Source organism: Solanum pennellii, chromosome 12 (genome assembly GCF_001406875.1).
Source record: "Solanum pennellii chromosome 12, SPENNV200".
NCBI lineage: Eukaryota > Viridiplantae > Streptophyta > Magnoliopsida > Solanales > Solanaceae > Solanum > Solanum pennellii.
The window spans coordinates 79,399,577-79,410,785 of NC_028648.1; positions in this window are offsets into that span (position 1 = coordinate 79,399,577).

The following is an 11,209-nucleotide window of genomic DNA, read 5'->3' on the forward strand; positions in this document are numbered from 1 at the left end:
CTCTATAGATGCCAAAGCAATAATGGATCTTACAGTAACCATCTTCACAACAGGTGCAAAAGTCTCCTGATAATCAATCCCTTCTGTTTGATTATACCCTTTAGCAACTAATCTTGCTTTATATCTATCAACCATCCCATCTGTTTATATTTAATTTTGAATACCCATTTACAACCAATAACAGATTTTCTTTCAGGTAGTTTCATGATCTGCCATGTACCATTATCCTCAAGTGCTTTAATCTCTTGTTCCATTGCTTCCACCTTGACCTCTCAGAATGTCTTGTTGCTACAGGTGCTACCACTGGAATATTAGGTACCAAATCATCCTCTAACTCAATTTCTTCAGAATTGTTAGGATTATTAGTTTCAGTAAACTCCAAAGTGTCATCATTTATTGCTGGTTCTTGGACTGTTATAACATCCTCCATACTTTGAGAATCTGTAGTAACATGTTGAGGATTGAATAATGGTACATCTTTGTCCATTTCCTTTCTTGCAAATGGAAATATATCCTCTTTAAAAACAACATCCCTACTTACCAACATTTTCTGGTGGCGTAAACTGTAAACAACATAGCCCTTCTTGGTAGAAGAATATCCCATGAACACACATGCATCAGCTCTGGTTGAAAATTTGTCATCTTTGACAAGTTTAGTTGCATAACAAAGATAACCAATTATTCTCAAGTGACTTAGATCAGGCTGCATTCCATGAAACATTTCAAAAGGTGACTGTCCATTTAGAACACTAGTTGGAATCCTATTAATTAGATATACTGCTGCCAAGACACATTCCCCCCAAAATCTTATTGGTAAAGAACCTTGAAATCTTAGAGCTCTTACTACTTCAAGAATATGCCTATGCTTTCTCTCTACTACCCATTTTGTTGTGGAGTATGAGGACAGCTACTCTCATGAATAACTCCCAATTTCTCAAACAATGCTTTACAATCACTATTGAAGAACTCAGTCTCATTATCTGACCTGATCTTCTTAACAGTTTTATTGAATTGAGTCTGAACCATGACAAAAAAACACTGCATTATCTGGAAAACATCACTTTTGAATTTCATCAGAAATAACCAAGTCATCCTAGAATAGTCATCAACAATTGTCAAGAAATATCTATAACCAACATATGTAGGACTCTTATATGGTCCCCATACATACAAATGAAGTAAGTCAAAAATAGCAAAGGTCTTTGACATGCTTAAAGGAAAAGGATTCCTAGTTTGTTTTGCTAGTGGACAAACTGGACAATTGTTACACTCATTTATATCTTCACCTCTTTTAATCAAGGACAAACTTTTCAACACCTTCATGGATGGATGTCCCAGCCTACTATGCCATTTGAAGCCTTCTGAGTTAAAAACCATATTGCTTATCAATGTATTTTGTTCATCATGTGCATCTCTTTTTGGAATTTGACTGGGTAGGTAGTATAAACCATTCCTCTCTTTACCAATCCCCTTCACCTTTCCATTTGAGAGGTCCTGAAACACACAGAACTCAGGGAAAAAATTCACAGAACAATTCAACTATCTAGTTAGCTGTGATACTGATAACAAATCATACTTAAAATCGGGAACAACTAACACATTTGTCAATGTGTCACCAATTGACACTTTACAGCTATCAATTTGAGTTACTGAAGTAGCTTGTCCATTAGGTAGATGAACCTGTTTATCTAGATCTTTTACAGAAACAGAATAATCTAACTTGGTTTCTTTAGAAGTCATATGACGAGTGGCTCCAGAATCAATTATCCAATCTTCATTATCTTTTCTTTTATCTTTGGTGTTATATACAGATAAAAGTTTATAAGTCACTGCAGTATTTGCCATATAATCTTGTGAATCCTCTTTATTTATCATCTGCAGAATCTTGTTATATTGATTTGGAGTAAAAGTAGGTTGCGTTGTGAGCTGATTCTCATGTCCATTCTGCCCCATCTTTGCAGCTTGTTCTACACTTCCTGAACTGTTATTCAATCCCTGCACAGACTCAAATTCATCTTTGATCTGATTATCAACATATGCATGATTTGCTTTCCCTGCATTTTGCACATCTTGACCAGGTCCAAATTTCTTCTTGAATTTCCAATCTGGTGGATATCCAATCAATCTAAAACATATATCCTTTGTATGACCATGCAACTTACAGTAATCATATACCAAGTGTCAATTCTTCTTTTGTTTAAAATTGCTACTATTCCCTGTATTTCCATAGCTTCCTCGTCCAACATACATTGCCATAGGATCATAACTACCACTAACATTCTTTCCTTTATTATATTGCATTACAGAGTCATCAATTTTTTTAGAATACAATGCCATCGACTCATGAATATCTCCACCAACTCTATTCACAGCAGTCATACGTTGACTTTCATCTGAAGTAATCATAACATATGCTTTGTTTACACTTGGAAGAGGGTTCATCATCAAGATTTGGCTTCTTGCATGACTGTATACTTCATTTAATCCCACCAAAAAAGCAAACAGTCGCAGAAACTGTAAATGATCTATATACATCTTTGATTTATCACAATCGCAAGTAGGAGGGGGTACCAATGCATCGAATTCATCCCATAACAGTCTTAATTTCGTAAAGTAAGCTGATACTGTAAGATTACCTTGATGAAGAGTACATATTTCTCGATGAAGTTGATAACTTCTCGAACCATCAACCTTGTTAAATCTTTCATTCAAATCTGCCCAAACCATGGCTGCATCTGATGCATACACAATCCCACTCAACAATTCCTTAGAAACTGTGTTCATAATCCAAGCCAACACAAACGCATTACACTTCTCCCATTGTTCCCCTAATTCAGGTTTATAATCTGACTTTCGACAAGATCCAAGTACAAAGCCTACTTTGCTCTTTGCACGCAAATTGATCATCAACGACCTGCTCCATAACGAGTAATTTTCAGTTCCAGTGAGTTGGATTGAAGTTAATACACTGCCTGGAGTATCTGAAGGGTGTAAGTAAAGAGGATGATTGCGATTCTTCTCAATTCCTTCAAGAGTATCTGCTGAAACACTTGAACTTGAACTTGCGATAACTTCCGATACCATGGCTCTGCATTAACTTCAAAAATGTTTCTGAAATTCAATGTTTATCAAACTTATCAATGTCGGAAAAGGAGAAAACAAACGTGAATCTGATATTGTAGACTCACGGCTCTGATACCATGTTTCTGAAATTCAATGATTATCAAACTTATCAATGGCGGAAAAGGAGAAAACAAACGTGAATCTGATATTGTAGACTCACGGCTCTGATACCATGTTTCAATTTGGAAGAAGAGTTTGAGGAAGAGGAGTTGATAGCTTCAATCTGGAAGCAGAGCTTGAAGAAGAAGAGCTGAGAGAAAAAAATCTTTTATTCAAACTTAATATTCTTTCTCATCCTTTTGTATGTACATTCTGTGTGTATATATACATGTATACTAAAACAGAATTCAATTACTACACACTTTTCAATTAACTAACTATACAATCTAACTAATTAAATGAGTAACTAACCATACTAACCAATTAACTAAACAGAATATCAAAACTAACTAATTTCCAATAATACGGCTCAAATACAAAGTGATCAGGCTTTAATACTGATATCAAACACCGAATGATGAAAAAATTAAAAAAATAGTAGTTGTGTTTCTTTTTTATGAAATTATGGTTAGATTTCGTTGTAGTGAGACTATGGAACAGCCAACAACCTTTTTTTCAACACTTTTGCATCTTTAACTTCTTAAAAGATCATAGGTGGTTGGCTATAGGATTTTCCTTTCCTAATATACATGTTCAAATAAAAAATGTCTTTTAGAAATTAATAATTTTCCATCGAAAATAACCTCTATCTGCATAAAAATAATGATAAGGTAATTTGTGTACGTATATTCTATACTCATCAAATTTTGCTTGTGGACCTCTATCCGAATAAAAATAATGATAAGGTAATTTGCGTACGTATATTCTATACTCATCAGATTTTGCTTGTGGACCTCTATCTGCATAAAAATAATGATAAGGTAATTTGCGTACGTATATTCTATACTCATCAGATTTTATTTGTGGAATTACAATGAACATGTTTGTTATTTGCTTGTTATAGAGCCCAATAGCCAAACCTAAGATAATTTTTTTTTGTATAATTAGGTTATATCTAATCAAGCAATAATCTATTTTTGAATTTTTCTTTCTAATTCCAATTTCCAAGAACCACTAGACACTTAAAAAGGGGGAAATCATTATTAGCTAGACACTTTAATAGTGTTTATTCAACCAAAACCTCCATTATTAAGGCTATAAAGCTCTAATCAAAATCAAGAAATCATGATCTAGATCCTTAAAAAAAAATTTTGGTTTCAGAGGCGAATTAAGGATTTAAGCATCGTAAATTCAACATCTATATTTCGTACCTTTTAAGTGAATTCACGTATAAGGCCTAGTTTAAATTCATATGATTTGATACACATGTTTTTGAGGCTCGATGTGACATAATCCAAATTGAATTACAAATTCATGATCCATAAGCATATTAATTTGTCATTACTCTAGGGGTTATTGTCGTTAATCCACTAGCTAGGGGTATTATTAACAATTTAATTTTAATTAAAGGTAGCATGCATACAAAATCTCAAAAGTGTTTGTTTGGAAGGAAACCATGGACTACCTATATTGTTGAGGAATAAAACCATTGGCTCATTAATCCAATACTAATACAATTTCTTAATTTGATGATGATGATCAATGAATACTACACATGATATTAATTAAGAAAAAGTGAAAAAACTTCACATGTATTAAAAACATGCTATTTCGTACCTACGCGCTAGTAGGAGTGTTTCACCCTTAAACAAACGTCTGGGGTTCGAGCCTGGGTACAAAGAAAATCATGTTGGGAGCGCCACCCCTGAATGAGTCCTGCAGAGTGTGATCTGAATTTAATCGGAGCTCCAATATAAGCTCCGAACACCAGGCGACAAACCCAAAAAAAAACCATGCTACTTCTTTGGTCAAATTTCAACCCTTATACTCATAATATCGAACAATATTTGAGTTACTATTCATTTCAACATGTACCTACCACTACAACTTGGTTTTAAATTACTGTAATGTGATTGCTTAAAGATTCTCTTATTAGTGAAATACAACTTTAGTCAAAATAATGGACATATATATTATTGGAGGAAAATGCTAGAATTTTCAATCAACATATAAAAAGATCTTGTGAATAGAGCCAACATAATGTGATTTTGTTAGGTTAGAAGATTGTATGATGCTGCAAATTGCATAACTATTTCAACATTATAGTAAACCCTTGTTGTCTCCAGCTTAAGTGGAAGAACTTTACCAGTATATTCAACTTCTCCATTATTTGTTGTACAACAATTAATGAGACATATATTAAGAAAAACTACCTCTTATTAAACATATATCCATATCATATATACTAATTCTATATGTATATATTTTTAAATAGTTCCGTATCTCACCACTTATTAAGAGTTACTATATATTGAGGAAGATACACCTAGATACATGTATTTTTTTCTATCAGATACGCTAAAATATAGAGAGAGACAAGTGAGATAGTCATGCATCTAAGATGCATGCGAATCACACTAGATACACACTAGATACATGTATTTGTATGTATGTGGTGTGATTCAAATGTAATCTAGGGTACCAAATACACAGGAGAATGGAGAGCGAGATGTGAGGGAGGTTAGGAAGACAAGCGAGATTTGTTATGTATTTCAGATGTATCTGGAACAAATTACACATGACTCATCTATTCTGAGATACATGAATCTGTACACACCAAAATCTGATTATATCCATAATGTTGTAAACTAGAGTATATCTAAGTAATTAGCTCCTAATTAGGATTTCTTTAAATTTCCCTTTATATTATTGCCCTTCTTATTCCTCTTTTTTTAACCATGTGAATGTGGTAAAATTGACGGTACTTCAATAATTGACGGGAGGTCTAGAGTTAAAGTCCTAAAAATGATGATAGGGAGGCGGGAGCACATTCTCTTAATAGAACGCGCACAACACGAATTTGAATTAATCAGGCTAGTAAATTTTTGAAAATCCGATAAGTAAACAAAGTCATTTTGTCTGTAGTGATGCATCTTTTGAAACCCTATAATAAGATCTTGAATACTAACTTTACTTATATTTTGTCATTGTATTTTGTGAATCAAAAACACAATTCACAATGTGTTATCTTTGAAGAAATTAAGGTTTAGATCTCATTGTAGGGAGACTATGGAACAGCCAACAACCTAATTTTGTACAATAATTTCTCAAAAGTACATATGCAAATAAACTTATTCTCTTTAATTTCATAATTTTTTAGACTAAATGCCAATTGACATAGTTTAAAATTAAAATAAAACTACCACTAGACACTTTAGTAGTCAAACCATAATCACCATGATTGAGGCCTTAGCTAGAAAGAGAATATTACAAAAACCCTAGTTCTCTTCAAGCTACATAATAATTGTCCATGATGCAACATTTTCCTCAAGGTATTATTTAATCCAAAATGATTCCTTTACATCTAAAAATGTTGGCATTTTGATTAATAATGGATCAAATAATATGCAACTACCAGACTTTTTTCAAGATTAGTTCATTTCTTAGAAATGTGGTGGTTATTAAAAAATGTACTTATAGTATACGCGCTGTGGAAAAAAATAATTTAATCTACTATATAGTATCATTTTCAGATGTTATAGTTGAATTGTATGATCATTTCATTAAGTCACCAATTTTTCTAGGTAGATTTTGACATAATTTGCTAATATTTGGCCACAAATCCAAATGAATTTCAAATTGATGGACAAAACTTGTCTTATTAATGACAAATCCTGATAGATCTCCATAATTTTGATGATAAATCTCAATGAATCTCCAAAATTTGGCTACAAAATGTTGACGGATATTGGGTTCAAAATTAATCTAATTTAAGTGCACTTTTGAATGATGATATCAAATTAGATTTACAATTTTCTAATGCCAATATTTGAAATCATTTTCTAATGTTTAGTGTGCAAGTTTAGGGATGTAAGGATCAAACATAAGTCCTCACCCCCCACCCCCACCCCCAAGAAAAAAAAGAGATTCAAATTTCTAGGTTAATAATTCAAAAAAAAATAGAGAGATTGAAGATGATGTTACACATCTAGATGGAGTGACATAAATGAAATGAAAGCTCACATCCAGACTCCGGTGTGTCTTGTTATAATGATCCCTTAATGGTAAATTTTATCAAGTGCTGGTCAAACAAGCTAGCTATATAGGGCGGGATGTTGACTCATCATGATCAACTCGCATGTCCAAAAGACGGGAGTAGCAAAAATGAGGATTTTGTGATGGAAGTGTGGAAATATTGATCATGAATGAAGCTATTTAATTGGGGAAAGGTAAGAATGACCTCCTTGGTGGACAAGATGAGGTAGTCGAGGTTGAGATGATTCGGATGTATGTGAAGAGAAAATACACAAATACTTAGTGAAGAGGTGCGGGACCTATAGAAAGTTATGGAGGTCGAAAGATATTAGGATAGAAGGTGGATATATAGGTCAAATCATGTGTTCTCTAGCCTTTCTAAGTATTCTTGTTATTAATATCATTCTTTTGCTATTGTATTCTTCGATTTTAATAACTTGATTCATTCGATTCAATTATCATATTATTTTGTCACTATTAATATCCTTTTCTTCATTATTTTCAACATTGCTTCTTCGACTACGTTACTTTACATGTACATCTATAAAAAAGTATAGAATTAGTAATAACTTGTGGGATACTATAAGTGATTCCCTGATTATAATCAATATCAGATATTGAATGATATAAAAGGTTTGCGTCACCGATAGCGTAAAATTCTATATTCATAAGATAAAGAATAATGTTTATATACACTCCATTTTTTCTAAACCTCGCTTATAAAATTACATCAAATCTATTATTGTTTTGTTTTATCTATATCTAGATTTAAAAATTAATCCTTTTATACGATTTCAAACCTTAGATATGCACCATTAATATTATAGGGCTTGCAAGTTGCATGTAATACTCTCAACAAATGTTACAAGCAAAATTCGACATTTCACCTTTGAAATTAAAAATACTTAAATTTAAATATTAATTAAAATGTATTTATTGTGTATATGTAATTCATCATTTTAATTAAGCATGTGGGTCCATAGTTAATTAATCTCATATATATAACATTATTGACAAATTAAACAAATTTCATAAAGCCTAAAGCATTAATGAGCCAATGGTATTGTTGTTGTCAATATAATAATATATATGAGGGAATAAAACAAGGGTAGTCGTCCACGGTTTTACTTTTAAACTAATATATTTTGGGATTTGTATGCTAGCATTAAAGTTAATTACTTAATTAGTAGACTCTCTAATGTGTAGATAATGGGGAAAACGACAATTATAACCCCAATTATTAATTTATACTTTGATTAGCTGCTTATTTTTTTCTAGTGTAATGTCTAATGACAGTAATGAGTGATAATAAGTGTTGCTTTAATTAACTCAAATTATTTTTTTAGACCGCGTTAACTATATTGTGAACAAAGAATTAGGATAATTTTGACTTTAATATAAAAGCTAACTCAATCTCAAATGTCAGCTTATAGGGTGAGAATTGTCCGTGTATATAAGGAGACCAATTGCTTTCGAGAAATGCGGGTAAGCGACGGGCTACTTCGTTCCTCAACAAAACCAGTTTTGATTTGCAAAAAGATCCCCACGCTGATGGCTGAACCTCGCCAAATGATCTTATGGATCACCCATCCCATCGAGACTCTTAACATGTCCAACATATAAAGCGTTTATAAATTTTTGACTTTTTTTGTTAGGAACTATCAACCCATGCTTTCACCTCCCTACCTTATGTATTAATTAGTTAGGACTCAATAATCCTAATTCTCTTAATATAGATAATTCTAAACTATGTCATTGTTTAAAGAGGAAACAACACACAGTATATTATTGATGTCAATTACATGTTGAAAAAACAGTTTGCCTAATTACATTTTTTTGCCATAAAGGTATCATATGTATCTGATGGGACATATACATGTATAACACATACACGCTAGTTAAATTAAATGTATTTTGTTCTAAATATATTATCTCCAAATGTGATTTACATATATATATTTGTGTATCCAATATCAATTTCATATGTATATGAGTATCCAAAATTAATCAACATTTCTAATGACATGTTGATTAATACTATAAGATAAAACCAAAAAATAACTCAAAGAAGATTATACAATCCCATATAGTGCGTGTCAAGTCACGGATGAAATCAACTTATATTAAAAATGAACTTTTCAACTTTCATTATAAAAACAAATATATATATATATATATATATATATATATATATATATAAAAACACAATATGGAGTTATCTAAGCTTTGAGTTCAAAGAGTCATGTGATAATTTATTTAAAACATCGGATCGTTTTGATCTATAATAGCATACGATTCTTTATGACAAGTCTGATATAATACATAAACTCAAAAATAAAGTAATAACGACACATTGGTATAGTATATCTTTTGTTGATTTGTTTCTAGGTCTTTGTGGACATACACCTAGGGTTTGATTATTAGTTTTATAAACTCAATAATAGTGAAATACTAAAGTGTCTAGTGGTTCTTGAAAATATGGCAAATAATAGACAAAATTAATGATTGTTTAGGTATAGCTTGATTATACAAAGCATATAGCTTGTCTTAAATATTGTCTTTTGGTCTCCTATATGAAACAATTTCTATTTGAACATGTATTTTAGGAAATTAAAATCCAATTGCCAACCACCTATGATCTTTCAAGAAATAAAAGACGCAAAAGTGTTGAAAATTAGGTTGTTGGTTGTTCCATAGTCTCAGTACAAGTTAGTATTCAAGATCTAATATGTTTATGAATTTTAGAACAAATTTTTTTTTCTTATCAAATTAATAAAAGACTTCACTAAAGACAAATTTGTGGTGTTATAAATTCTTGGATATTGTGTCCAAAATAATGGAGGTGGTTAAATATTTAAAATTTTAATTTTTTTTAATCAAGTGAAGTTGAACTAATATGTAAAACTATGCACCCACTGACACACACCCCAAAAGAAAAAACATTAATAAGTTGAAAATAATATTTGAATATCTGCAAATAATGTATGTCCAAATGCCTTAGCTTTTGTTTGAGGTCCCTATTAAGGCCTAGGACCAGACTAGTCCATTATAAAAGCCCAACTTCTAGTGGGCCATAAAAATTGAACTTGATTAACTTTTTGGTACAATAGTAGTAGAAATATAAACAATAGAAATTTTCACATGTAGCCACTCAAAAATAACTTAATTATACTCCATAACTATAGTTTATTAATTATGGTTCATAGCGCTATGTTATAGAGAGGAGAGTGGCAAGCGAGAGAAGACAGAGAGTGGAGAGAGGCGAATTATATATGTATATCTTTCAAAATAATTGTATAGATGTAGCTCTTATACATATATATTTGTATCAGCGAGATTGGTAGAGGGAGAAGCTAAGAGAGGCGAGCAAGAAAGAGCAATAATTTGTATAATGCACATCTCGTTGTGTAATTCTTGGGTACGTTTATATAATTCACGTGTTTTTATTCAACTGAGAGTAGTACAAAGTCTGGAATTATACAAATATGATAAAACTCGAAATAACGAATTGATACAAACATAAACATATGAACATTAAACAGTTATACAAATTACATACATAAATTATATTATATAAAATCTTAAAACTAAACGTTTACAAACTTTAAAAAGTTATACAAAAAAAGATTGAAGGTATATGGTGATACCAAAGGAAATCATTGTCATATACAAATATAAACCATCGTATACAAATATAAATCAAATGAATAATTGTTAGCTGCAGATTATATAAACGTGACTAATTATACAAATTCGGAGTCAACCCACTGTCACGACCCAAAACCGAGCCGCGACTGGCACCCACATTTACCCTCCTATGTGAGCGAACCAACCAATCTAAACCTTAACATTTCAATTTAATATCAACATAAAGCAATGCGGAAGACTTAAACTCATTAATAAAAGACAATTCAATAACTTCTAAAATTCAACATCTATTATTTCCCCAAAA